Source organism: Pelodiscus sinensis, chromosome 6 (genome assembly GCF_052426305.1).
Source record: "Pelodiscus sinensis isolate ZL-2025 chromosome 6, ASM5242630v1, whole genome shotgun sequence".
In the NCBI taxonomy this organism is placed as follows: domain Eukaryota; kingdom Metazoa; phylum Chordata; order Testudines; family Trionychidae; genus Pelodiscus; species Pelodiscus sinensis.
Window position 1 is genome coordinate 26,859,150 of NC_143057.1, and position 23,917 is coordinate 26,883,066.

The window sequence follows — 23,917 nt, forward strand, 5'->3', positions numbered from 1 at the left end:
CTTGATAGAACTCTATTATAGTCTTGGCTTTCACAACATCCTCTGGCAGGGAGTTCCACAGGTTGACTGAGCATTGTGCAAAGATGTACTTTTGATTGTTTTCAACCTGTTGCTTTTTAATTGTATTTGGTGACGTGTAGTTCGTTTGTCATGGGAAGGAGAAACAGCTCTTTCTTATCTACTTTCTATCATATTCCCCCTTAATCATCTCTTTTCCAAGCTGAAAAGTCCCAGTTTTATTAATCTCTCTTCCTATGGCGGCCATTCCATACCCCTAATCACTTTGGTCATAATTTTCTGAATTTTTACCAATGTCAAGAAATCTTTTTTAAATGAGGTGATTACATCTCCACACAGTATTCAAGGTATAGATTTATACAGAGGCAAGATGATGATTATTTCTTCTTTATTCTCTATCCCTTTCTCAGCGATTCCAAACATTCTGTTAACATTTTTTGATTGATGCTGTACATTGAGTGAATGTTTTCAGAGAACTATCCAGAATGACTCCAAGATCTCTTTCCTCAGTTCTAAGAGCTAATAGGCTCTATCAATTTAATTGTATAATATTTTCCAAAATGCACTAGTTTGCATGTTTTAACTGCCATTTTATTGCCTGGTCACCCAATTTTGTGAGATCTTTTGTAGATCTTTGCAATCTGTTTGGTATTTTACTATCTTAGGACTTAACTTAGATAAGCAGCAATGGAGCAGCGATGGATGGTGATAGGTCTGCTGTAGTTACCTGCACGGAGTATGCCATGTTTGTTTTCCTCCCAGAAGAAAGAAGGGATTTTATCTGCACTAAGTGCAAGCTGGTCGCCATTTTAGAAGAAAAAATTAGAGGACTGGAGGCCCAAGTGTTGACCCTATGCTCGGAGAGGATGAAGATGTCCTCAATAGAAGGCAGCGTTTAATCCTTCAAGCATGGCAGGCGGAAGAGCCAGAGAGGGCAGTTCATGACCAGGAAGAGAACTGGCAGCATGTAACTTCTAGAAGGGGGAAAAGGGCAGCATGGGAATCCCCCAATGCTATAGAGGAATCGCTTTCAGGCTCTCTCCACAGGCTCTGCAGTGCTGAATGCTTTGGAAGGGACCTCACAAGGAAGAAACCGGAAGGGAATATCATCTACTGGAAGGCATGGGATGCGTAGTCCTAGGGATGGGGGTTCCACGGCCACCACCCCCAAAAGAAAACGACGGGTGGTGGTGGTCGGGGACTCCCTCCTAAGAGGGACTGAACCATCCCTCTGCCATCTGGACCTGGAATCTCAAGAGGTGTGCTGCTTACCGGTAGCTCGCATTCAGGATGTCACTGAGAGGTCAAACCTTCAGATAGCTACCCCTTCCTGCTTCTCCACGTGGGAACTAACGATATGGCCAAGAATGACCTTGAGCAGGTTACTGCGGATTATGTAGCGCTGGGAAGAAGGATCCAAGAATTCGGAGCGCAAGTGGTTTTCTTGTCCATCCTCCCTGCTGAAGGGAAAGAATTGGGCAGGGATCGTTGAATTGAGGACATAAATGCGTGGTTGCACAGGAGGTGTCGCAGAGAGGGCTTTGGTTTCTCTGACCATGATATTCTGTTCCGGGCACAAGGATTGTTAGGAAGAGATGGGATCCACCTAACAAAGAGAGGAAGGAGCATCTTCGCAGGCAGGTTTGCAAACCTAGTGAGGAGGGCTTTAAATTAGGTTTGTTGGGGGATGGTGACCAAAACCCTGAGGAGAGTGGGAAAGTCAGATACTGGGAAGAAATGCAGAGAGGAACGAGCAGGAAAGGAGGACCCCTGTTTTGAATGGAGAAGATAGGGCAATCAACTGGTTACCTGAGGTGTTTATACACTAATGCGAGAAGCCTGGGAAGAACTGGAGGCCCTGTCCCAGTCCAAGAAATATGATATAATTGGGATAACAGAGACTTGGTGGGATGACTCGCATGACTGGAGCGCTGTCATGAAAGGGTATAGACTGTTCAGGAACAACAGGCAGGGGAGAAAAGGAGGAGAAGTTGCACTATATGTAAGAGAGCACTACGATTGCTCTGAACTCCAGTATAAAGAGGGAGAAAAACCTGTTGAGAGTCTATGGGTTAAGTTTAAAGGAGCAAACAACAGCAGTGATGTTGTAGTTGGTGTCTGCTACAGGCCACCGAATCAGGTGGATGAGGTAGATGAGGCTTTCTTCGGACAACTGAGCAAAGCTTCCAGATCGCAGGCCCTGGTTCTCGTGGGGGACTTTAATCACCCTGACATCTGTTGGGAAACAAATACACAGGCAATCCAGGAAGTTTTTGGAGAATGTTGGGGATAACTTCTTGACACAAGTGCTGAAGGATCCGAACAGGGGCCATGCGCAGCTTGACCTTCTGCTCACAAACAAGGAGGAACTAATAGGGGAAGTGGAGGTGGGTGACAACCTGGGAAGCAGTGATCATGAGATGGTAGATTTCAGGATCCTGACCAAAGGAAGAAAAGAGAGTAGTAAAATACACACCTTGGACTTCAAAAAAACAGATCTCTCTCCCTCCGATATCTGATGGGCAGAATCCCCTGGGATGCTAACATGAAGGGGAAAGGAGTCCAGGACAGCTGGCAGTATTTTAAAGAAGCCTTATTGAAGGCACAGAAATAAACCATCCCGATGTGTAGAAAGAGAGGCAAACATGGTAGGAAACCAGATTGGCTTTCAGGGGAAATCCTTGGTGAACTTAAGCACAAAAAGGAAGCTTACAAAAAGTGGAAACTTGGACAAATGACCAGGGAGGGGTTTAAATATATTGCTAGAGGATGCCAGGCAGTTATCAGGAAGGCGAAAGCACGAATGGAATTGCAACTGGTTAGGGATGTGAAGGATACAAGAAAGGTTTCTACAGGCATGTTAACAAGAAGAAGGTGATCAGAGAGGGTGTGCGGCCCCTACTGAATGAAGGAGGTAACCTAGTGACAGATGATGTGGGGAAAGCTGAAGTACTCAATGCTTTCTTTGCCTCTGTATTCACGGACAAGGTAGGCTCCTGGACTTCTGCGCTAAGTGACGCAAGATGGGATGAAGATGGACAGCCCGTGGTGGGTAAAGAACAGGTTAGGAACTATTTAGAAAAGCGAAACGTACACAAATCCATGGGTCCGGACTTAATGCATCCGAGGGTACTGAGGGAGTTGGCAAATGTCATTGAGGAGCCTTTGGCCGTTAACTTTGAAAAGTCATGGAGTTCAGGAGAAATCCCGGATGACTGGAAAAAGGCAAATATAGTGCCCATCTTCAAAAAAGGGAAGAAGGACGATCCAGGGAACTATAGGCCGGTCAGTCTTACCTCGGTTCCTGGAAAAATCATGGAAGGGATCCTTAAGGAATCCATTTTGAGGCACTTGGAAGAGAGGAAAGTGATTAGGAATAGTCAGCATGGATTCACAAAGGGAAAGTTGTGCCTGACCAATCTGATTAACTTTTATGATGAGGTAACTGGCTCTGTGGATGTGGGAAAGTCAGTGGATGTAATATACTTTGACTTTAGCAAGGCTTTTGATACCATCTCCCACAATATTCTTGCCAGCGAGTTAAGGGAATGTGGATTGAATAAATGGATGGTAAGATGGATAGAAAGATGGCTAGAAGGCCGGGCCCAGTGGGTAGTGATCAACGGCTCGATGACAGGATGGCGGTTGGTTTCTAGTGGAGTGCCCCAAGGTTCGGTTCTAGGATCGGTTTTGTTCAATATCTTTATTAATGATCTGGATGAGAGGATGGATTGCATCCTCAGCAAGTTTGTGGATGACACTAAGCTAGGGAGAGAGGTAGATACGCTTTAGGGCAGAGATAGGGTCCAGGGTGACTTAGACAATTGGAGGATTGGGCCACAAGAAATCTGATGAGGTTCAACAAGGACAAGTGCAGAGTCCTGCACTTGGGACGGAAGAATCCCAAGCATAGTTACAAGCTGGGGACCAACCAGTTAAGTAGTAGTTCTGCAGAAAAGGACCTGGGGGTTACAGTGGATGAGAAGCTGGATATGAGTCAACAGTGTGCCCTTGTAGCCAAGAAGGCTAATGACATATTAGGTTGCATTAAGAGGAGCATTGCCAGCAGATCCAGAAATGTCATTATTCCCCTTTATTTGGCTTTGGTGAGGCCACATCTGGAGTATTGTGTCCAGTTCTGGGCCCTCTACAAAAAGGATGTGGACACATTGGAGAGGGTCCAGTGGAGGGCAACCAAAATGATTAGGGGGCTGGAGCATGAGGAGCCTTATGAGGAGAGGCTGAGGGAGTTGGGTCTGTTTAGTCTGCAGAAGCGAAGAGTGAGGGGGGATTTGATAGCAGCATTCAACTTCCTGAAGGGAGGTTCCAGAGAGGATGGAGAGAGGCTGTTCTCAGTAGTGACAGATGGCAGAACAAGGAGCAATGGTCTCAAATTGTGGTGGGAGAGGTCCAGGTTGGATATTAGGAAAAACTATTTCACTAGGAGGGTAGTGAAGTACTGGAATGGGTTACCTAGGGAAGTAGTGGAGTCTCCATCCCTAGAGGTGTTTAAGTCTCGGCTTGACAAAGCCCTGGCCGGGTTGATTTAGTTGGGATTGGTCCTGCCTAGAGCAGGGGGCTGGACTTAAATTGTTAGGATCTTAAACTGGAAGTAAATATTACCTGGGAAAAGTGCTTCTGATACTTACTTTGTCAAACAGGATCTCTTTCCTTAGCCAATTTGTTACTGAAATTTTAAAATCTATGTTCTGTAAAAATTTTGAAAATTAACAATTTTATTCTTTGCTGTTTCTTGAATAAATAAGAGTAATGCACTTGGAGGATCCAAATCTTATTCATGACACAAGAATTGTAATTACTTTTTTATCCTGTTATCCTTTCATTAAAGGCTATGTTAAAATGAGCTTTAAAATGCTAGTGTGATATTGTATCCACATATTTGTTATGGAATTTGTTTTTAATATGAATATGCCTAACTCGAATATGCTTTATGTAAATTGGGGCATGTTAACCTGTCCTTGGAGAGCTGGTACTCAAGACAATTATCTATGAATAGTCTTGTTTTTCCTGTAAGCCTAGACTATCATTAGTCCTACAAACACATGAGGGTGGGTCACCTGATGCTGGAACCCATTTTGAATGTGACACTTCTCCATGGGGTATGAAAGGGTTGAAACTGAACACAAAGGATTCCTGCCCTGGGCAAAATATATTGATAGGGAGGAAACCAGACAATTGGGGAGTTGGCTGCTGGGGGAAACCAAGACACCACCTGCCTGGTGGGTGTCTTCACTCATCAGTTGTAACCACTTAAATCCTACTTTTTATACTTAATAAAATCACTTGTTTATTATTAAACCCAGTGTAAAGGACTGTTTCTTGGGAGGGAGGGGCAACAGCTGTGCATATCACTCTTATTAGGAAAGAGGGTGAACAAGTTATAAGCTCTGTGTAAAACTTTTATGCAGGTTAAGACGGATTTATCTGGGGGTTTGACCCAGTGGAGCTGTACATCTTGATGTGGTGTCAAGTCCCTGTGACTGAGGCTTCCCAGAGTTTCTCAGTGTCTGTGTTGCTTTACTGTGGGCTGTGACCCCAACTTTGTGCCTTTCCTGGGGGAGACCAGAGCTTCTGAATCAGGGAGACAGGGTGGTGGGCAGTGTTCCTTCAAAACTGCCCTGCCTAGTTAGAGGCTCAGGGCTCTGTGCCCCAAAGAGCACGTAGGCAGGCTCAGTGGTATGATGAGCCCATCAGGTGCTAGTCTCAAGGGGATCTCTGTGTCCCAACCCATCACAGAAATAATCTGATTAGTGAACACTCATTTTTATTGGTGATTTTTAATTGAAAGAATTTCTGTAGACTAGAACATGAACAAAAGATAAGTCTCCTGCTTGTTTTCTAAATTTCTAATGTTTAAGCTGTAAAGGGATCTTGATGTTAATGAAGTGCAGAAAAAAAATCCTAAAAGCAATGGCAATTGCTAGGAGGATTGTATGGCAAAAAATGAAATTTCCTAGAGGTGTAAATGTTGCTGAATAGTGTGCTAACCTGCATGAGTTGACAAACTTGGAAAATAAATCACTTTTTGCTTAAATGGAAACAAGATGACTTTAGGTAAATTAATCATACTCTTGAAAGAACAAGAATCATATTTTCTTCAAGACAATATAATGTACTGTTGTATAGATATTTTATTTTTCTATATGTATGAATGATAACTCTCGGTACTTCAATACCTCCTTTTTTCTCAGGCTCACAAAGCACATTAGAAACACGAAGAGAATCTGACAATGACCCTAATATATACAAAAGAATTATTAATCCCATTTTACAGAATAAGAAACTGGGTGGCCTGAAAGAGTTAGTGGCTTTTATAGAGCAACAATAATTAAGTTTCAAAGCTAGTCTAAACTCTGTGTAATATAAGCACATCTTAGTCTCCCTGGTCCCTCCCCCATCTTTACAAAATATTGTGAATGGAGTGATAATGAGACACATAGCTTTTCACATCTAAATCAAATCCTACCCCGTACAGGAGTGACTAAAATTCTGCTGATCACCATATTGTGGAACTGATGGTTTCAGCCCAGTTCATAGTACACAACTGTTCATGATGTAGTACTATTTGGCTATCATCTCCTTGTTCAGAAAGAGAAGATAAGGATTGAATAGACATAAAGTTGGGATCAAGCTATTAAGTTTGAAGAGAGATTTGAACTTTCTCAAAGTGTGACATGTTTGAAGCTGGGGAGCTGATTTGGGTTGGGGTGGACAATAAGATGAAGGCCGTTGACCAGAGTTAGCCCCGGTAGGCCGCTGCCGCTTTATTTATTTCTGCCTCCATAGGTATGGGCACTTGCAGCTCCCATTGGCCACGTATCTCCATTCCCAGAGGTGCAGGTAAATATAGCAGTGGTGGCCAGCCAGGGGCTAACCTGCCCATGGGCTGGTTACTGCTCACCATTGGTTTGGGTTCATCTTTAATGGAAACTGAATTACTCTTTCATTGTAACTATGATATGTCAAGGATATTGCTGGAACCACATGGATAAGTTTGTAATGCCACTGCCCATGCTGCTCTTGTCTTTAGAGAAAGGATTTCAAACTTCAGATCCATCCATTTCTTATATAAAGTTCATATTCCCTTTTAAACTAAATATATATTCTGAAATAACATTAAATAGTTCTGAGCTTAGAGCTTTATCAGAAAATAGCTTCCACTCTATGAGCTCTATTAATAATAATAATAATAATAATAATTAATAATAATGCTTGCTGTTGGGATCTAGCATAGCATCTCTGTTTCACAACTTCAGTGACTGCTTATAATTGTTTACAGAAAGGCGTTATTCTGTGTCTCTGGTATCTGGAGTGCTTAACTTAGGCATTCTATGCTATCCTTTCCAGAACAGGATCTGGCCCTTCAGGACTCATTGCATTTATATGACAGTGGTTGTTTTCTTCAGCAACACAGCATGTTTTATTTTACGTACTCTGGGGATTGTCCAGAAACCCTAAATGAATTATGTTTTAAGGGGTATGTTTTCATGGTCTAACTAGAAATCAGGAATGTTAAAATTGACCAAGTCACCGTTTTGCTGTTCTGTTTTTCTGTAACTGGAAAAGAACCAAATCTCTTGATTAAAGGGGACCCATTTGAGCTCACTCACTGGAAAAGTTGGATAGGACCACCAACTATAAGTCCACAAGGATGTTTTGAAAGCATCATGTTATATTTGTACACACATGTGTACATATGTATTGCCTTTTTTAATAGAACAGCCACATGAAAAGTAAGTGCTTGGTAACTCACGTACATTTTGTGCATGCAAAGCTGCAATATCCTCATAGTAAACTTTCAATATTGTGAAGCCATTTATTCTTTTGCCATGGGTGAAAATACAAAAAAAAAATCCATCAAATCAAAATTTTGATGAAAAGATAAACATTCATGTGATATGATTTCTGTGTGAAACAATTTGAAAAGCTGTCATTTAGAGTTGTAGTTACAATTACAATCTATTAGTTACTCAACTCTTGTCATAAAATATGCCTTAAAAATACCTAGACTATGTCTTCAAGCATTTGTTGTGCTTAAAGAACTAGGACCAATTAGAGACAAAATATATACACATAGAAATTGCAGACACAGAATAGACCAGAGGTTCATCTAGTCCATTATTTGTCTTTCTAACAGTGAAACATATCTCATGCTTTAAAGGATGCAAAATCAGCACTTTTAACTTATCCACGTAGCTGTATTTTTATGGTGTGAATTAATATAAACAAGACATACAATTACACCACGTAAAAAAAAGACACCACTAATGCACATCATGCCTCCTTACTCTTAGCAGTTGAATATTTCGTGCAACATGGTACACAGTACTACTGTTCAATAGTTGAGCTTGTATGCTTCTGTTAATTATCAGCTGTACAGTTATCGCCTGCACTCACACAGCACCCATGTTTAGATGCATTAGTTAAGAATTTTATTCTGTACTTCTTTGCTACTAGAATTTCATTTGGATGAGTTTCATTCAGACTTAGTGACCGAGGAGTCCTGTGGCACCTTATAGACTATCCAGTGCATTGGAGCATAAGCTTTCGTGAGCAAAGACCCACTTTGTCACATGCATCTGATGAAAGTGAGTCTCTACCCACGAAAGCTTATGTTCCAATAAATTGGATACTTTATAAGGAGCCACAGAATTCCTCATCACTTTTGCAGATTCAGACTAACATGGTTACTCCTCTGATATTCAGACTTAATGTTTGTCTATAAGGTAGTTGGAATGGAAATAAAATCTGCTGTAATTCACATCTTGGCTTATTTTGGTGCAAGTCTAGATGGAGACACTCTTATTTCAAAATAAGTGACCTATTGGAATGCAACATAAGTGGATTTATAATTCACTTAATTTCTGAACATTTTGATACAATTTCATACCCAGCAGACTTTCATTAACATAGCTAGAGATGAAAATTAGAACTTATTTTAGTTGATTCCATTGTAGACAAGACCATTGTAAGGTGTATGAGCTGCTCAAGGGACTACTTATAGTAAGCACTGTGCCTGGTACTGCTTGCAATGTTGGGTGCAAAGACTGAAGTTTTCAGGAATGACCGTCAGCTGTGATAAAATATACTATTTTTATATTATATGAGTATGTGACCTTTTCATTTCAACAGCATTTCAATTGTTGTTTGGATTGTTCTTTTTTTAAAGATGAGGGAAATTTAGTTGTTTTTATACATTCATAAGATGTCAACAACAGGAAGGAACTCTGTTCTAACTTGTTCCACTCTCCCAATACAAAAAACAAGACAAAAACAAAAAAGCCTTTTCAACACTCTCTCTCTCTCTCTCTCTCTCTTCCCCTGCCCTATTTTCATTGAGAATCAGCCCAAAAGTGAATGTTTTTTAAAAAAGTCTTCTGATCAGAGGAATATAGAATGAAAACTATTTTGCAACCTTAGCTACCTAACAGTTGTCAGCAGCATGACTGATGTTTCCTTGAACACTATATATATAAAGCCCTTTAAATTTTTTATAAACATGCACACTTAAAAATACAAAAAAAGGCATGTTGTTAAGCATGTTGTTAGGGTGCAAAATCAAACACTCAAAAGTTAGGAAATGCTAGATTTAAAGTCACCTGTGCATCCTTAATTAAGCCCCTTTTGCTAATCTGTTATAATAGTCTTATAATAACACAATCACATACCATTTTATCTCCAGGGCCTCTGCCTTGTTAAGTGCATAGAACAGATGATGCTCATTTCAAGAGGGTCTGTTAAATATTTTTTCTCATTTTCAATGTGAGGCCTCTCATGCCTTATTGAATTCAAATCCTCTCTGAGGATAGAATTATAAATTTCCTCTTAGGTTTTAATATGGCAAGCAACTCTATAGTTTCACAAACATTTATTTCTTTTCACATCTTTGACGGGGCCCGGTGATAGAATCCCAATTTTATAGAAGGATAATTGAGGCACAAACACTGAGATAAAAAATATTCTCTAATTTTGGGTGGCCAATTTGAGATGCCTTGTACATAATTTTCAAGGTACTTTGTATTATGCAAGGCTCGTTATGTTAAAAGTAGAGCACCTATTCTCTGTAGCTACAGCTGTTATTGCTCAGCCTTTCTGTGAATCAGATCCCCAGGATCCCAAACTTGGCACATACAAAATGAGGAACATACAATTAGTGACCCCTCTGTGAAATATTTTGTTTAAACTACTTGGCCAGTGTCACATAGGAACTTTGTTGCAGAGGCAGAGTTAGAATCCAGTTGTTCAGAAAGGCATTACACTGCCTTATTCACCAAACTGTACTTTATTCCCTCAAATTCTCTCCCTTATTCAATACATACCTTCCAACTTCAGATACCAATGAATTGGGGATCCTACAAAGATCAGATGCAAGACCAAGTGGTGCCACAGGCAAGGAGCATCTTTAATTTCTCCCCAATTTTTATTGTTGCATTGATGGTTTTCTATAGATATCTCTGGCATCTCATTACATATGTCCTTTATTAATCACTACTTACGTGCTTCCAGTCTTAAAACATAAATATACTTTCGCAATCTACTACATATTTGAGAGAGTTTGTGCATCTGTGTGTCTGAGAGTCTGTTTGTTCAAGAATTCCTCCTAAACAGTAAGAACTAGGACCACCAAATTTGGTATGCAACTTCCTCTTACTATCATTTGAAGCAGTCAGGATTTGGTCGCTACAGGACAATGGAATGTACATTGAATGTGATTGTTTCTCATTAAACAGAAAGGGGTAGGTATGATAGCAGAGACAGTTATACCCCAGAATGACCACAGGGAGACAGCAAGTACCCCACTCCTGGGGAGCAGCTGCTTCCCTGGCCTCTCTAGCCCCCGCTACCCTGACAGCCATCTCTGGGGAGCAGCTGCCAGCCAGGCTGTGTGGCCCTGCAGATCCAGCTCAGGGTTGGCACTGGGGAGCGACTAGCAGGCTGACCATTCAAGCTCTCTGCCCTCCTGCCCTGACTCCTGAAACCTCCCTACAACCTTAGCTTCCTGCTCTGAGCCCTACTCATTTCTTACCCCATATTCTATACCTCTCCTTAGCCCCCCTTCCACAACTCCTACACTCTCCGCATCCCAAATCTCCTGTTCTGACTCCTGCCTGCCCCAGCCAGCTGCTCTGAAGGACCCGGAGTCCCATTGGGTAAGTCTTTTAGTTACACAATAAAACACCGTTTATACTGTTGCAGCTAGGTTATCACTTCATTTAATCTTTGTGTCTCATAGGGTTGTTTTGGTTGGATGTATTCCTGGAGATTTCATCATGTATTATCTTTAATTAAAGATAAATCTTTAGTCAGAACCTTGTATTTCACTGACTGGCAACATTTCAGGAGGCTTGAGGAAAACATAGTTTTCAAAAGTCCTGGAAAGTTCCACTAGATTCAACAAAGGTCCAGAACATACTCAGTAGTTTATGGGAACATGAATCAACATACGACGTACCTGAAATATTTTACTTAAAACTTTCAATTTTCCCTTTTGTCACTGAGGCTGTGTCTAGACTGCAGGGTTTTTTCAAAAAAAGTAGCCTTTTTTCGAAAAAAAATTTCACCTGCGTCTAGACTACAGCCACGTTCTTTCTAAATTAAATTGAAAGAACGTGGCTTTTTTTTCGACAGCAGTACTCCTCATTTCACGAGGAAGAACGCCTTTTTTCGAAAGTGCTCTTTTGAAAAAAGGTGTTCTTGAATGCAAACAGGACTTTTTCGAAAGAGAGCATCCAGACTGCCTGGGTTCTCTCTTTCGAAAAAGCAGCTCTCTTTTTCGAAAGAAGAGATTGCAGTCTAGATGCTCTTTTTCGAAACAAGCTTTTTTGAAAGTATCTTTTGAAAAAGCCTCATTTGAAAGAGGCTTGCAGTCTAGTCGTAGCCTAAGGGCACGTCTACACAGCAGGGCAAAAGTCAAATTAAGCTACAAAACTTGAGCTACGTCAATTGCATAGCTTACTTTGAAATAGCTTAATTTGGCTTTTGGTGCTGTTTACATAGCTGGAAATCAAAGACGGAACACTCTTCCTTCAACTTCCCTTACTCCTTGTAAAATGAGGGTTACTGGAGTTGGAGTAAGAAGTCCTCTAGCTCACAATTATTTCAAAATAATGGCTTGCAGTGTAGACATGCTCTTTGTTATTTTGGAATAATGTTAGTTATTCTGAAATAATGCTGCTGTGTAGACATAGCCTAACAAAACAAAAACAGAATCCTGAGCCTAGTGCCCCTCAAGCTTGGCAGACAAGGTATTCACCTGGGTTGTCTAGCCTTAAATCATGCCCTGATCCTACAGACCAAGTGTCCTTGACTTCATATCTTTTACTCACTTCCTCCAGGGCAGATCTATACTGTGCAATGAATGAAGCATGGCTCCTGGGAAAAAAGTATGGCATCATGTAGTTAATGACTATCATAATGCATAGGCACTAGGGAGCTCAATTAAGGTTGCACAGGCAATTTTAATTATGGTATTTTCTAGCTTTGCAGCCTTAAGAGTGCTTTAATGTAACTTCTCTGTGTATAACTTCTTAGGTATTAAAAAAAAGAAAATGAACAAAGAAAATTGTGCTACAATATGGCATCATATTGAATTGCATACATACATCATTCCTCATCAGGGTTTGAATGCTAAGATCCACTGCACAGACTCTCTGTCTCTTGAGCTAATTGAGTTATTGATATCAGTGATAGGTTACCATCCTCTGTGTGGCTCAGCACTTAAAGGTAGATAAGATCCACTCTGCCAGTAGGATTCATGGATATTTGCTGACAGCAGAGGAATGGAGAGACTTTGGATTCTTTGGTTCCAATCTGGAAGGAAATATGCTGTAGTCGTGCAGACCCTTGTGCATCTTCCTCCAGGGCACTATTTGTGGGTATGTGGGTTTATGAGGCACTTTGCTGCCACTTGCCCTTAGTGTGAGGAAGCCTTGTTTGTGTCCTCTGTGGATCAGTTCCCTGACTCCATTAGCCTCTGGCAACAAAAACTTGCCTTCTAGGCCTTCACAGGCCCTTCTCTTTCTTTACAGGTTAATAATCCACTAGACTCTCACAGAGTTCCTAGCTCTCCTATTACCAAAGGAATAGTACAGACCACCTTACCATTTTCACCTCAGGATCTCTGTTCCACTCAACACATGGCATTTAGATGTGTCTACAGTAAAACAGTAAGTTTATTTAAGAAATAACAGAGATCCAAGTAGTTGAAAATGTTGGAAGCTCAGGGTTGCATATAAAATAAATTACATTGTATAACCTAGTATTGCTCTCCAGTGTTTTTCAGCCAAGTAAGCCCTTTTTCTCAAAAAAGCTTGCTCTAGCTTATTCTGTCAGTAAAGGAAGCAGAGTGTAGCTCTGAACATACAGTTATAGTCCAAAATCCATTATGTTTACTTGAAAACAGGACTCTTTCCTGCCTGTTTCTCTCTGTAAAATTCACCCCCTGAAAGATTTCCCAATTCCCTCATTCTCATTTAGCTCAAATTGTAAATGGGCATCTATTGTGGACCCTGCAATAGTCTATTTACATGTAGCCGGACAAACATCCTAAAGGAAACTTGTCTCTCACCTTTTGGTGACCAGAGGCAGGTGCTTGGAAATATATATACTGAAAATTAATTTCTTAACTTCTTATTTTCTGTACTTACATTCCATGATTATAATGACCAACAAGATACAGGCTTTGAGCAGAGACCTTACACTCTTTGGCAAACTAGCATGTAGAGACTAGAGACAGTCCATATATAAACCTTAGGCACCAAAAGTTCATTGGTCACAACAATCTTGACCTCTGGAGTCCTTTTTCCTGCTACCTGTACGAATCCTCTATCTTCCCTTTGTCACTATGGATCATCATCCTACTCCCATTTTCCTCACCTATCCAGCTCCAGATGTGTACTCCATGTCCATCTTCTCTTAGGCTCCTCATATAGTCTGTCTTTCCCCTGCCAATTGTTTCTCTCCTTGGTTCCTTGTCCAGTCTCCCTTGCCCAGCTTGTCCCAGTCTTCTTTCACCCCAACTCCCAGTCAGTTTTCTTTTCCTGATCTTACCGGCCTCTGGTCCCAGTCACCTCCTCTTTTCCTCCAGGCTCCTTGTGCCAATCTACTCCCCCCAATCCTCTCAGGTCTGACTTTTGTCCCATTTGCACTTAAATCAGATGGCTACCATTTTCTTTCTGCATGAGCTTCAGGAGTAGGAACAATGAGGAAACAGAAGGACATAGGCTCCCTCTTCTCAATTTCAGTGCCTGAATCTAGGTCCAGACTCAGCACAGAGCTGCAGTTGTAGGAGGGAAAGCCCTGTTCAGCCCTTGACTAGAACATGTTTGTTGCAAGAGGAAACTTTAAGGAATTTAGCTGCAAAACTCTAGCATGTTTCTGCTGAACATGTGAAAACTTCAGTATTCCAAGGTATATAAATGGGCCAAATTTGAACAGACTTTCTCAAAAAATGGCTAACTCAAAGGCCATCAATTTTCATGTCCCTGCTCTGATCATGGGGGCACTACTGGTTTTTTCAAGAAAGGCAGTCATTTTTTTTAACGTGGGTAAAACAATTAATTTTTATCAAACATTGTTTTCAGGAATGGCTGTAAGTGTTTTGGCTGAAATTTCCCTCCTCTTACCCACACCCAATCAGGTTGAGGCAAACACCTGACTTGGAACATGTCAGACTAAATGATTGCTGTTTTGTAAAGGTACAAGTAACTGAAAATGGGCAATATCAGGCAATATTAATAGTATGGAGTGCTACAACCATGCCTGTACATTTGGAACACAACATTAACTATAGAAGCACAAGTGGGGCACTTCCAAAATGTTTGTGTTTTCACTCTTAGCCCTGGTCTACACTAGGGAGTTATTTCGGAATAGCCCCCTTTTTTCAAAATAAAAAGTGGAATATCCAAACAACCCAGCCTGTTTTTCAAAATAACGGGCTGGTTATTTTGAAATCTGGACTCTTGCTTTCCTTGGGGAAAAATGCTTATTTTGAAGTCACATTAGTGTGGACTGGGGTGGGGAAACATTTTTGGATCAGAAGTCACTGGCCCACAGAAAAATCAGTTGGGAGCCGTACACAGGTGAGGAAAAAAAATCCCTCATTGACGTGGCCTTTTTTTCTGAGAAGAAGACACTCCCTACATTCCTTCCCACACTAGAGCCTACGGGGGCCCAGCCAGTGTGGGCTCCCCAATGCTGGGGAGGGGGGAATGAGCCTCAGGGGCCAGATCAAGGCAAGCTGGGACCAAATCTCAGCCCCCAGGCCTGAGGTTTCCCGCCCCTGATGTGAACAATGTGCTGCTGCTAATTCAAAATAATTGGCCTCCAGAGGCATCTCACAGCTGCACTTCTGACTGCTCTGGCCACTCCTGCCAGCTCCACTGCTTCCCTTCTTCTACGGAACTTAAAGCAGCAGCCACATGGAGATCTTTGCCACCCTTCTGCCATACAGCTTCAGCAGACGGAGCCATGGCAAACCCCAGTGAGCCCCCAATGGCTGCCAGCACGCCCACAGCAACCTCGGCTGCCATTGGCCAAGGACTCAGGGCCAGACTGGCCTGGACTTGTGAGGAGAATCCTGTACCTCATCAAGGTCTGCAACGAGGAGATTAGGCTCCTAGATCTCCACACCAGAAAGTGCAAGGCTAATGTCTATGGCCAAATGGCCTCCAGCTTGGCCAACAAAGGACACACCCAGACCCTTGACCAGGCCCGGATAAAATTCAAGGAGCTTCCTTAGGCCTACAACAAAGCCAGGGAGCAGAGCGGATGATCTAGGGTGGCACCTCATGCGTGCCGCTACTATAAGCAGTTCAATGCCTTCCCCCATTGTCCCCATTGAAATCTAAGTTTTAATATGTAATAGTATGTTTAGACTTTGTACATTTTCTAATATTTCTCTGCCAGATTATAAATTTTTAGAATTAATCTTTATTAATGTTGTAGTGAAAAAATATGCTAGGAGACAAAGTTAGAAAATCATTTTATTGCAGAAAAATCATGCTTTGATTGTTGTTATTAAATTAATGAGTAACTTCAAGCCTCAGTAATGGGATAACCATTGTTATATTACTGACAACTTTAACAAATCTTGCCATTTTTAGAGAAATACATGCAGTTTGGTTAAACGAATGTTAATTCAGTTGTGAATCATTTATATTTGTTCATAGAAAAAAATGTATACACTAAACTGATTTTTCTTCCTAGTCTTTATACAACACATTTTATTTGAATCTCCCCAGGTTTGCAAACATCCCCTTCTAGTTATTTATCTTTAGCTCATACCCCTACTGCTCCTTTGTCAGCTATAGCAGGGCATTCTGATTCTCTCCAACCACAAATGTGTATCATCTATAATTAGCTCAGTTTCCTCTAGCCTTCAAATCAAAGCCTTGGAGCGTGGCCTGAACTTGTGTTGCCTGTTCTTTATACCTCACAGAGAATAATTAATTTGCTTACCCCCTGCAAAAAAGCCATTGGTTTCCAGATAAACCTAGCCAAGATTATTGTTTGAACTGCAGCAATGTATAACTTGAACACTTTTCTATCCAGCTACCTTGGGAATTTGGTGTTTACTGTGGAAATGCATAAACTCAATTGTAAGGAAGTTTGGAATTAAATTTGCCTTAGAACGTCGAAAAAAGAATGATTACATTTACATTTTAAAGGTTTTATTGAACTTCTTTTCTAATAAATAATGTTCTATTCAGAGTATGCTAGTGAAGGATTTAAGTCAATTGATTTTTCCATAATGTATGTGTGTATTAATTACCCATAGCATTGAACTGTCATTTACTTGGTTTACAATATTTCCAGTCTCTCACCAGTTATTGTCAGTGGTGACAGAGGGATTTTCTTTCTTGTATTTTCCCAGGTCTCAGGGTGGAGAATTTTTGATTGAATTCAGAACCATCAATCTCAGGGTAAGACACATCTTTTGTTATTTCTTTAGCATCAATTTGGACATTAATGGTAAAATTCATATTCCATGGTAGGAGAATGAGAAGAAAGAAGTCTGTGCTAAATGTATTGTTAACATCACCTGATCTTTTTGGCAAATAGTTGGTAAACAGGTCTGTTGCCTCACTGTTTAAACTGGCAGTTTTTCTCTCTGGAATAGTTTGAAGAAGAATATATTTTGTAGTAAAGCTTTTACTCCTTTGAGGTTACATTCATGTACTGTGACCACATTCCATTAAGGGACTAATATTAATATAGTTATCAAATATTGGAGCCAGTGTGATTTCAAAATGGATTAGATAAAAATGATTCAGGGAGGCAATGATTTATAATACTGACAGAAGTCATGCAGACGTAAGTGGCAATTTTATACATTTAAAACCTTTGTGGAAAAGCTTCTTTGATGAGAATGAATAACGGCAAGCAGCAATAGAAAGTAAAACTTGTTTTATTACCTGTCAAGCTTTATCAAAATGGGTTCCCTCAACAAGCATTTAATGTCACAGCTTCAGGGAACTGAGTCCAAGACAGGTAGGTACCTATTGCAATAAAAATAAAAAATTACTACAAATTTATAGTGACTAAAATTTGAGCTTTTTTCTATCTCGGATACTACTGTGAATTTCTTGAGAAAACTATGTAGCTGAACAGATTTGGACCAAAGATGTAGATGTTTACCATGTAGTTGGTATTGTTTAAGGGCATGTGAAGTAAAAGCTGTTAAGAGTAACAAGCTTAGCATTACCATGAAAATATTCTCTCATGTTTTAAGATTGTTTCATAGTATTAAATATAATAGAGTCAAGTGCTTGTTTATAATGAGACAATAAGGTTAGCATTCAGTTGGTTGCAAACTCACAAGGTAACCTTATTTGTATACAAAATAGCTGTCATACTCTGCATATTTGGGCAAAAGATAAAAATCCCTGAGGAGTGAAAACCCAAGTGCAAGAGAATAGACATGTCAGTTTTGTTTTGTGATTCTGCTGATTGTGGGAAGGCAGTAGTTTAAAATGCAGCCCGGCAATAGAGTGATATATTTTATTGTACCGGTTCCCTGTAATGAGCTATATCCTTTTTAGCCCGAAGTTATATACGTATTTTAAACTTTAACTGTGAAACCTGGACTGAAATGTAGGTTTCTGTTCTATAGACATACAAAGTATCTAAAAGAACATGAATGTACCTTATGGGCTAGGATAGATAGATATTCTTTAAAAAAAAAAAAGAACCTTTGCATCCTTTATTGTCCATGAAAATATTTTCTCTGTCAGCTATGGAGTAAAACTTATATCTAGGTTACTGTATTGCATTGCTCTACACTGCCGATCTGAAGATGATTCGTGAGTGAACATTATAACTGTTTAACAGTGCTTTTATAGTAATTTGGATCAACCATTTGTACTTGTGTTTGTGCTCAGATTTACTCTCTGAATTGCTTAGATTTGTTTGGGATTTAGAGTGTAATAGTTCTGTGCTTTATAGTAACATTTTAGGGTTAGAGTTTGCAGGTTTGGGGCTGGTAGCAAATTTTAAGGATGTTAAGTTTTGCATAACAACCTCCTTAATGTTTCTTATGGACTAGTAATTAGGGATTCATACAAAGCTGTGGACATTTAATGCATAAACTCTTCTTAATAAACATACAGAAGAGTGACTTACTGGGTCTTCCCACTCTTGTAAGTCCATTGTTTCATTAAATGTAAATATTGTGCATAGTGGCTGTGTTCTTTGTTTCCCCTGGGTTGCTGATTTGTGTTGTCCTTTATGCTAGTAATCTTTTATGTATTAGGGAAAGAACATTGAAAAACTAATCATCCAGTCTGAGGTTCCTATATTCCAATAGGTTTATAATTCGTTCCATGCCTAGGAATATGTTTTATTTCATCTAAGTGTCATATGAATAGAGTTAAACATTTGGGCATGAGTATTATGAATGAGGAGAAATGAATATACAAACTAACTTCTAAACAGCATGAAATCATTTAAAAGCATAGTTTCACAAAAAGTAAGAAACAAATACTTACCCATAGTTTCTAGAGGAATAGAGAAAGTTTCCTCTGACAATACAGGATGCTTTTGTAAATAAGTTTTATAAAAAAAAATTCCTGGACTTATTTTTTTGGACACATTTTATGTTTAATATATGCAAAATAAAACTAAGGGCAGATTAGATGATCTAACACTGTGGATTTATTAGGAGGAGACCTTCATGTGCATATTCTTTCTAGGTAATTCAAGATACAATGAAAAGAGAAAGTATTGAAAGTATTGGATTCTTTTTTGATGTAACTCTATTAACTTTGAATTAATTGAATCAGGGATGAATTTGTCCCCAAATAGAGTTATAAAAGTGTCAAGATATCTTCTGACACAGTTCTCTCAATTGCAACAACATAATGTGAAAAAAAAGTGCAAGTATTTTAGGTTAAGTCCACATTACAAGCTAAGTGTGTGATTCCCTTGCTTGTGTACTTATACTCACCTAGCTCTCGCGGACCAAACACAAGTACAAACAGCAGTGTAGCTGCAGTAGCATGAGTTATGGCAACGGAGGCAGAGCTGTGCTGAGTCACATACTCTCCTGTTTCAAGCAGGTTTATACACAACACGGCTCAGCCATGCAGCTACTAACCTTTCCACTCTACCTACATTGCTATTTATATTCATGCTAGTTTGATAAGAGCGAGTGTGTACCTGAGCAGAGAAATCACATTCTTGGCTTGTAGGTAGATGTAATGTGAGTCAGAACATGGGACTGTGAAAAGATCTATATGAAGCAATAAGGAACTCTGTCAAACCTGGTGGATCCTTACATGAATTAAAGTGCGGCATGACCACATTTCACCGCAGTTTCTGTTAAATAACTAGGAGAGCCACATCAGTTGAGTTGAATACAGATACAAAGTCTTTCTCTGTACTTGACCCATATCTATACGCATGTCACACGCACTGTCATGGAGATCTTGGTGTTGATTAGCTCTAAGGCCTGTGCTTGCAGGAAAACAATTCTGCATTCTGGTCACCTAGGCCTGGCATCCGGGGAGAAATTGGGCCTCAGCAGTGAATAGACTTCAGGGTTTCACACAGACATCTTCCCCATCTATTGCAAACAGCAAAGTATCTTTGGATGCTAGTGAATGTAAGCTCATTCCCCAATCAGATGTGAAGTCACTTAGTAAGCCTTGTATGTGAGCTGCCTGCCAGCATTCTGTTGTAATCAGTGATGATCACATGGCTGGATAAAACAGGACTTAAGGGCCATTTAGAAATCTAGTCCCCTACGTCATTGTTTCTCAATAAACCTCTTTTTATAAAGTACTCTTTTTTCCAAAAATCCCAACCAAATAAAAAAGTACCCCCAATACATACAGTTTTTAGACACAACATTTTTTCTACCATTGCAACACCTTTGTTTAAACACCTTAATCATAGCCAGGCGGGCAATGAAATTTTTGGCTGAAAAAGTTCAAAATTAATAGAACGCCGTAAAGTGTAAAACAAAAATTCAGTTTTCTCCAAATTTCAGTTGTGTTGACGTAACCCCCAGACTTCTTTCGAGTACCCCAAAGGATACTTATACCACTGGTTGAGAAACACTGCTATACTTTGTAGTGACTAGGAGCTCAAAATGTTGCTCTTTTTAGCATCCTTACACAGCAATATTTCTCCTTTCATCAGGCTGACCAATCTAAGGAAAACAAAAGTTGCAAAGGATGTCATCAATGCCTTCTACTTTCTTGGGCTCTTCAACTTGCCTTCAACATCTTGCCCTCAGCTCAGCCAACTGAGTCTTCTAGTAAGAACAACGTACTACTGACCCTAGGTATCACTGGTCTCTTCCCACCTTTTCAGCCCATCACCTCAGGCAACTGGGAGATAAGCATAGCAGAATTAGGGTAGAAAGGAAATATGGTGTATCTCTCTAACCCCATATTTAGTCCTTCTTTAGAACTTCTTCCCACAAGTCTGTACTGAGAGAATAAACGCATACCCCACATTTTTGGGGAGTCCTAGGTGAGGTGCCCCTACTACCTTGGGGCAGGGAATTTGATTCCCAATACTTTTCTAATACCTGAAACCAAGAGTCTTAGACCTACCTTAGACCTCTGAAACCTGAACAGTTATGTCAAGATAAGATTCCGTATGGTGTTTCTAGTGAAGATCATTCTCTCCCTGGATTGTGCTCTCAACTTACAGGATGCCTACTTCCAAGTGGTAATTGTTCACTGTAGGAGATTACAATTAACAATTTTCCAGTCTACCATTTGGTAAAGACCTTCAGTGCTGATGACAGTCCAAGTACATGGTCATCATGGCAAATTACCTCCAGAAAAGGAGATGTCCACTTGTATCCTCACCTGGATGATTGGTTCATGGTTATTCCAGATCCTAAGAACAAGCTGCTGCCCATCAAACTGTATCTGTTCCACAACCTGAGAAGAAGTTGAACAAAGAAAAATTAACATTATTCCCGCTGCAAAGGATAGAATTAATTGCGGGCAGTCCTGGATTTGACCATACTCAGATTACTGTGAGGAATTATGACAGGCTCTTACGTAATATGCACATGCAGCCACATATGAACCATGCACACCAGACTGAATTTCAGAGCATTACAAGTATGCTCAAGTTGATCTACTGTCCTCAGATTTACCATTTAGACAAGTCGCTTTGCATCCTTGGTGGGCAAGCCAAGACAATAAGTGTAGAGGACTTATCTTCTCCTTTCCTCTTCTACCAATCAGGGAAGGTCCTTGTGATCTGATTTTAGTGTTGTCTACTTGGAAAGATTTTGCTTTCAAGTCTTTCTTGTCGTTCTTGCTCCCACACAGGGCAGCATGTGTTGCCATTGTATCCTCTAGACGAGGGAGAGAACTGAATGCTTTGGTCACTGATCCGCATACAAAGTTTTTTTTATGCCATCCACTAAGTTTTTTCTCAAAAGCAGTATTTGATTTCCACCTGCAACAAGCTGCCAATTTTCTTCCCAACACTGCATAATCACAAAGATGAACTCTGGCTTTTTACCTGGATAAAACAAAGCCCCTGGAAAATTTCTTCCCAGATGTTTCTTAAACAGAGTTTGGGAGACGTCATCCAACCATAACCCCTAGACTCTAGAAATGCAATATCAGTGGCATCACACTGCAGTATGCTGTAAAAGGGGTAACTCCTGCTGACAAACAGCATGCTCGACCACATTCAGCCTCAGCAGCATTTGTGGCACAAACCCCATTTATCGACATCTGCTGAGTGATGACCTGATCTTACATTTGTAAAGCTTAGGTTGTGTTCTCTGCTGCCACAAGGGAAAATTCAAATGAAAGGAAAGTAGCCTTACAGTCCTTCTGATGAAACTACAAGACTCTCCACCTGGCATAGCTGCTTGCTGCTTATGGCATAATGGACATACACAAGTGCTCAAAGAACCTGTGTGTAGCATGTTCTTTGAGATATGTCAGACGTGTCAATTAGGGCACATTTAGACTACATCCCTCTTTCAAAAGAGGGATGTAAATGAGCCCGATCGAAATTGCAAATGAAGCACGGATTTAAATATCTCATGCTTCATTTGCATATTTGTGTCCAATTGCCGTTTTCAAAAAAGGGTATTTCGAAAGTGAAACCGCAGTCTAGATGCGGTTCTTTCAAAAAAAAAAAAAAAAACCTTTTTGAAAGATCCCATACTCCTGAAAAAATGAGGGATGTAGTCTAGATGAGCCCTTACCTGGATCTTTCCTGGTTCATCAGAGTCCACTGTCAGCTTCTGGCATGAAGGAACTGGAGGGCTGCCAATGGTGGGGGAGGGCACTTGCCCAGGTCACTTAAAAGGGCCAGAGAATTCTGAGGTCACTTCCACTGCTATAGTAGTGGCAGCTGGGATTCCTCTGCCACTTTTAAATGTCCATAGTAGTGATTTGCAGTGTGGCGTAGCAGCTAGAGAGGGAGACCTGCGCTGCTGATATAGTTTCTTCATCACAGTCCAGGCAGTGATTAAGGACTAACTGGGGGAAGCTAGCCCTGGCCCTTCTGCTGAATGCCCTACTACTTCTGTGGGCCGAGAGAGGAGCCCCCCACTCAACTTTGCCAAAGGCCTTGGCAATTCTGTTGGCAGCTCTAAGCAGGGTAGCTTCACTCATGTGTCCTCACTTTGAAGCACAAGGGATTTGGAGATGGACAGGGCTGCCTTGTGGCACCACTAGGGGAAAACTCTCTACAGCCAGTGTGTGGGATGCACACATACCTACAGTGTAATAGACATGTGCAACAATTCTCCAACAACATTTATGAGCAGGTGAATCATTTATTACATTAAAAAACTGACAAAGTTCAGAAGTTTATTATTAGGCATCAACAAAGCAGTAAGTTTCCTAGTCTTTCCCAGTCTCTAAGTAGTCAATTTACCCTGTTGATGCAGGGAGTAAAACAATAGTCTTTTGTCCTCCCTGGGCTTGCCTGTTTCTTTGCCCTCTCTGGCACCCCCAGTGATCCTCCTCCCCCTCTTATAAGGGCAAACCAATTACAGGTTGAACCTCTCTAGTCCAACATTCTCTGGTCTGGCAACATCTGTGGTCCAGCATGATTTTAGTTATCTGGGTACCCACTTATCATTGGTATGGCCAAGTTTCCAGTAGTTGCATGAAGTTTGCTTATAGCCACCAGTCCTGTATCTCAGTGTTCTGTACTGTTTTTTAGCTTTAATTTACCTCTAAATGTTTTCTACAAGCCCAGTAAGTTCAATTATTAATTTAAGTTTTGAGTCTTAGTGTGTGTCTAAACTACATGGCTCCATCGATAGAGCCATGTAGATTAGGCTGATTGGCGAAGGGAAATGAAGCCGCGATTTAAATAATCATGGCTTCATTTAAATTTAAATGGCTACCGCGCTGAGACGACAAACAGCTGATCAGCTGTT

General features: G+C 40.5%; 1 protein-coding gene across 3 annotated transcripts in view; it reads left to right on the top strand.

Annotated features, from left to right (window-relative positions):
* The window catches only part of PTPRD (protein tyrosine phosphatase receptor type D), a 1,795,899-nt gene that overhangs the window by 741,672 nt on the left and 1,030,310 nt on the right, over positions 1 to 23,917 (top strand). For all 3 annotated transcript variants that reach the window (XM_075931585.2, XM_075931586.2, XM_075931588.2), the window contains exon 6: positions 16,913 to 16,961. The gene's annotated coding sequence lies outside the window, so the exon portion shown is untranslated. The remainder of the gene's footprint in view (positions 1 to 16,912; positions 16,962 to 23,917) is intronic.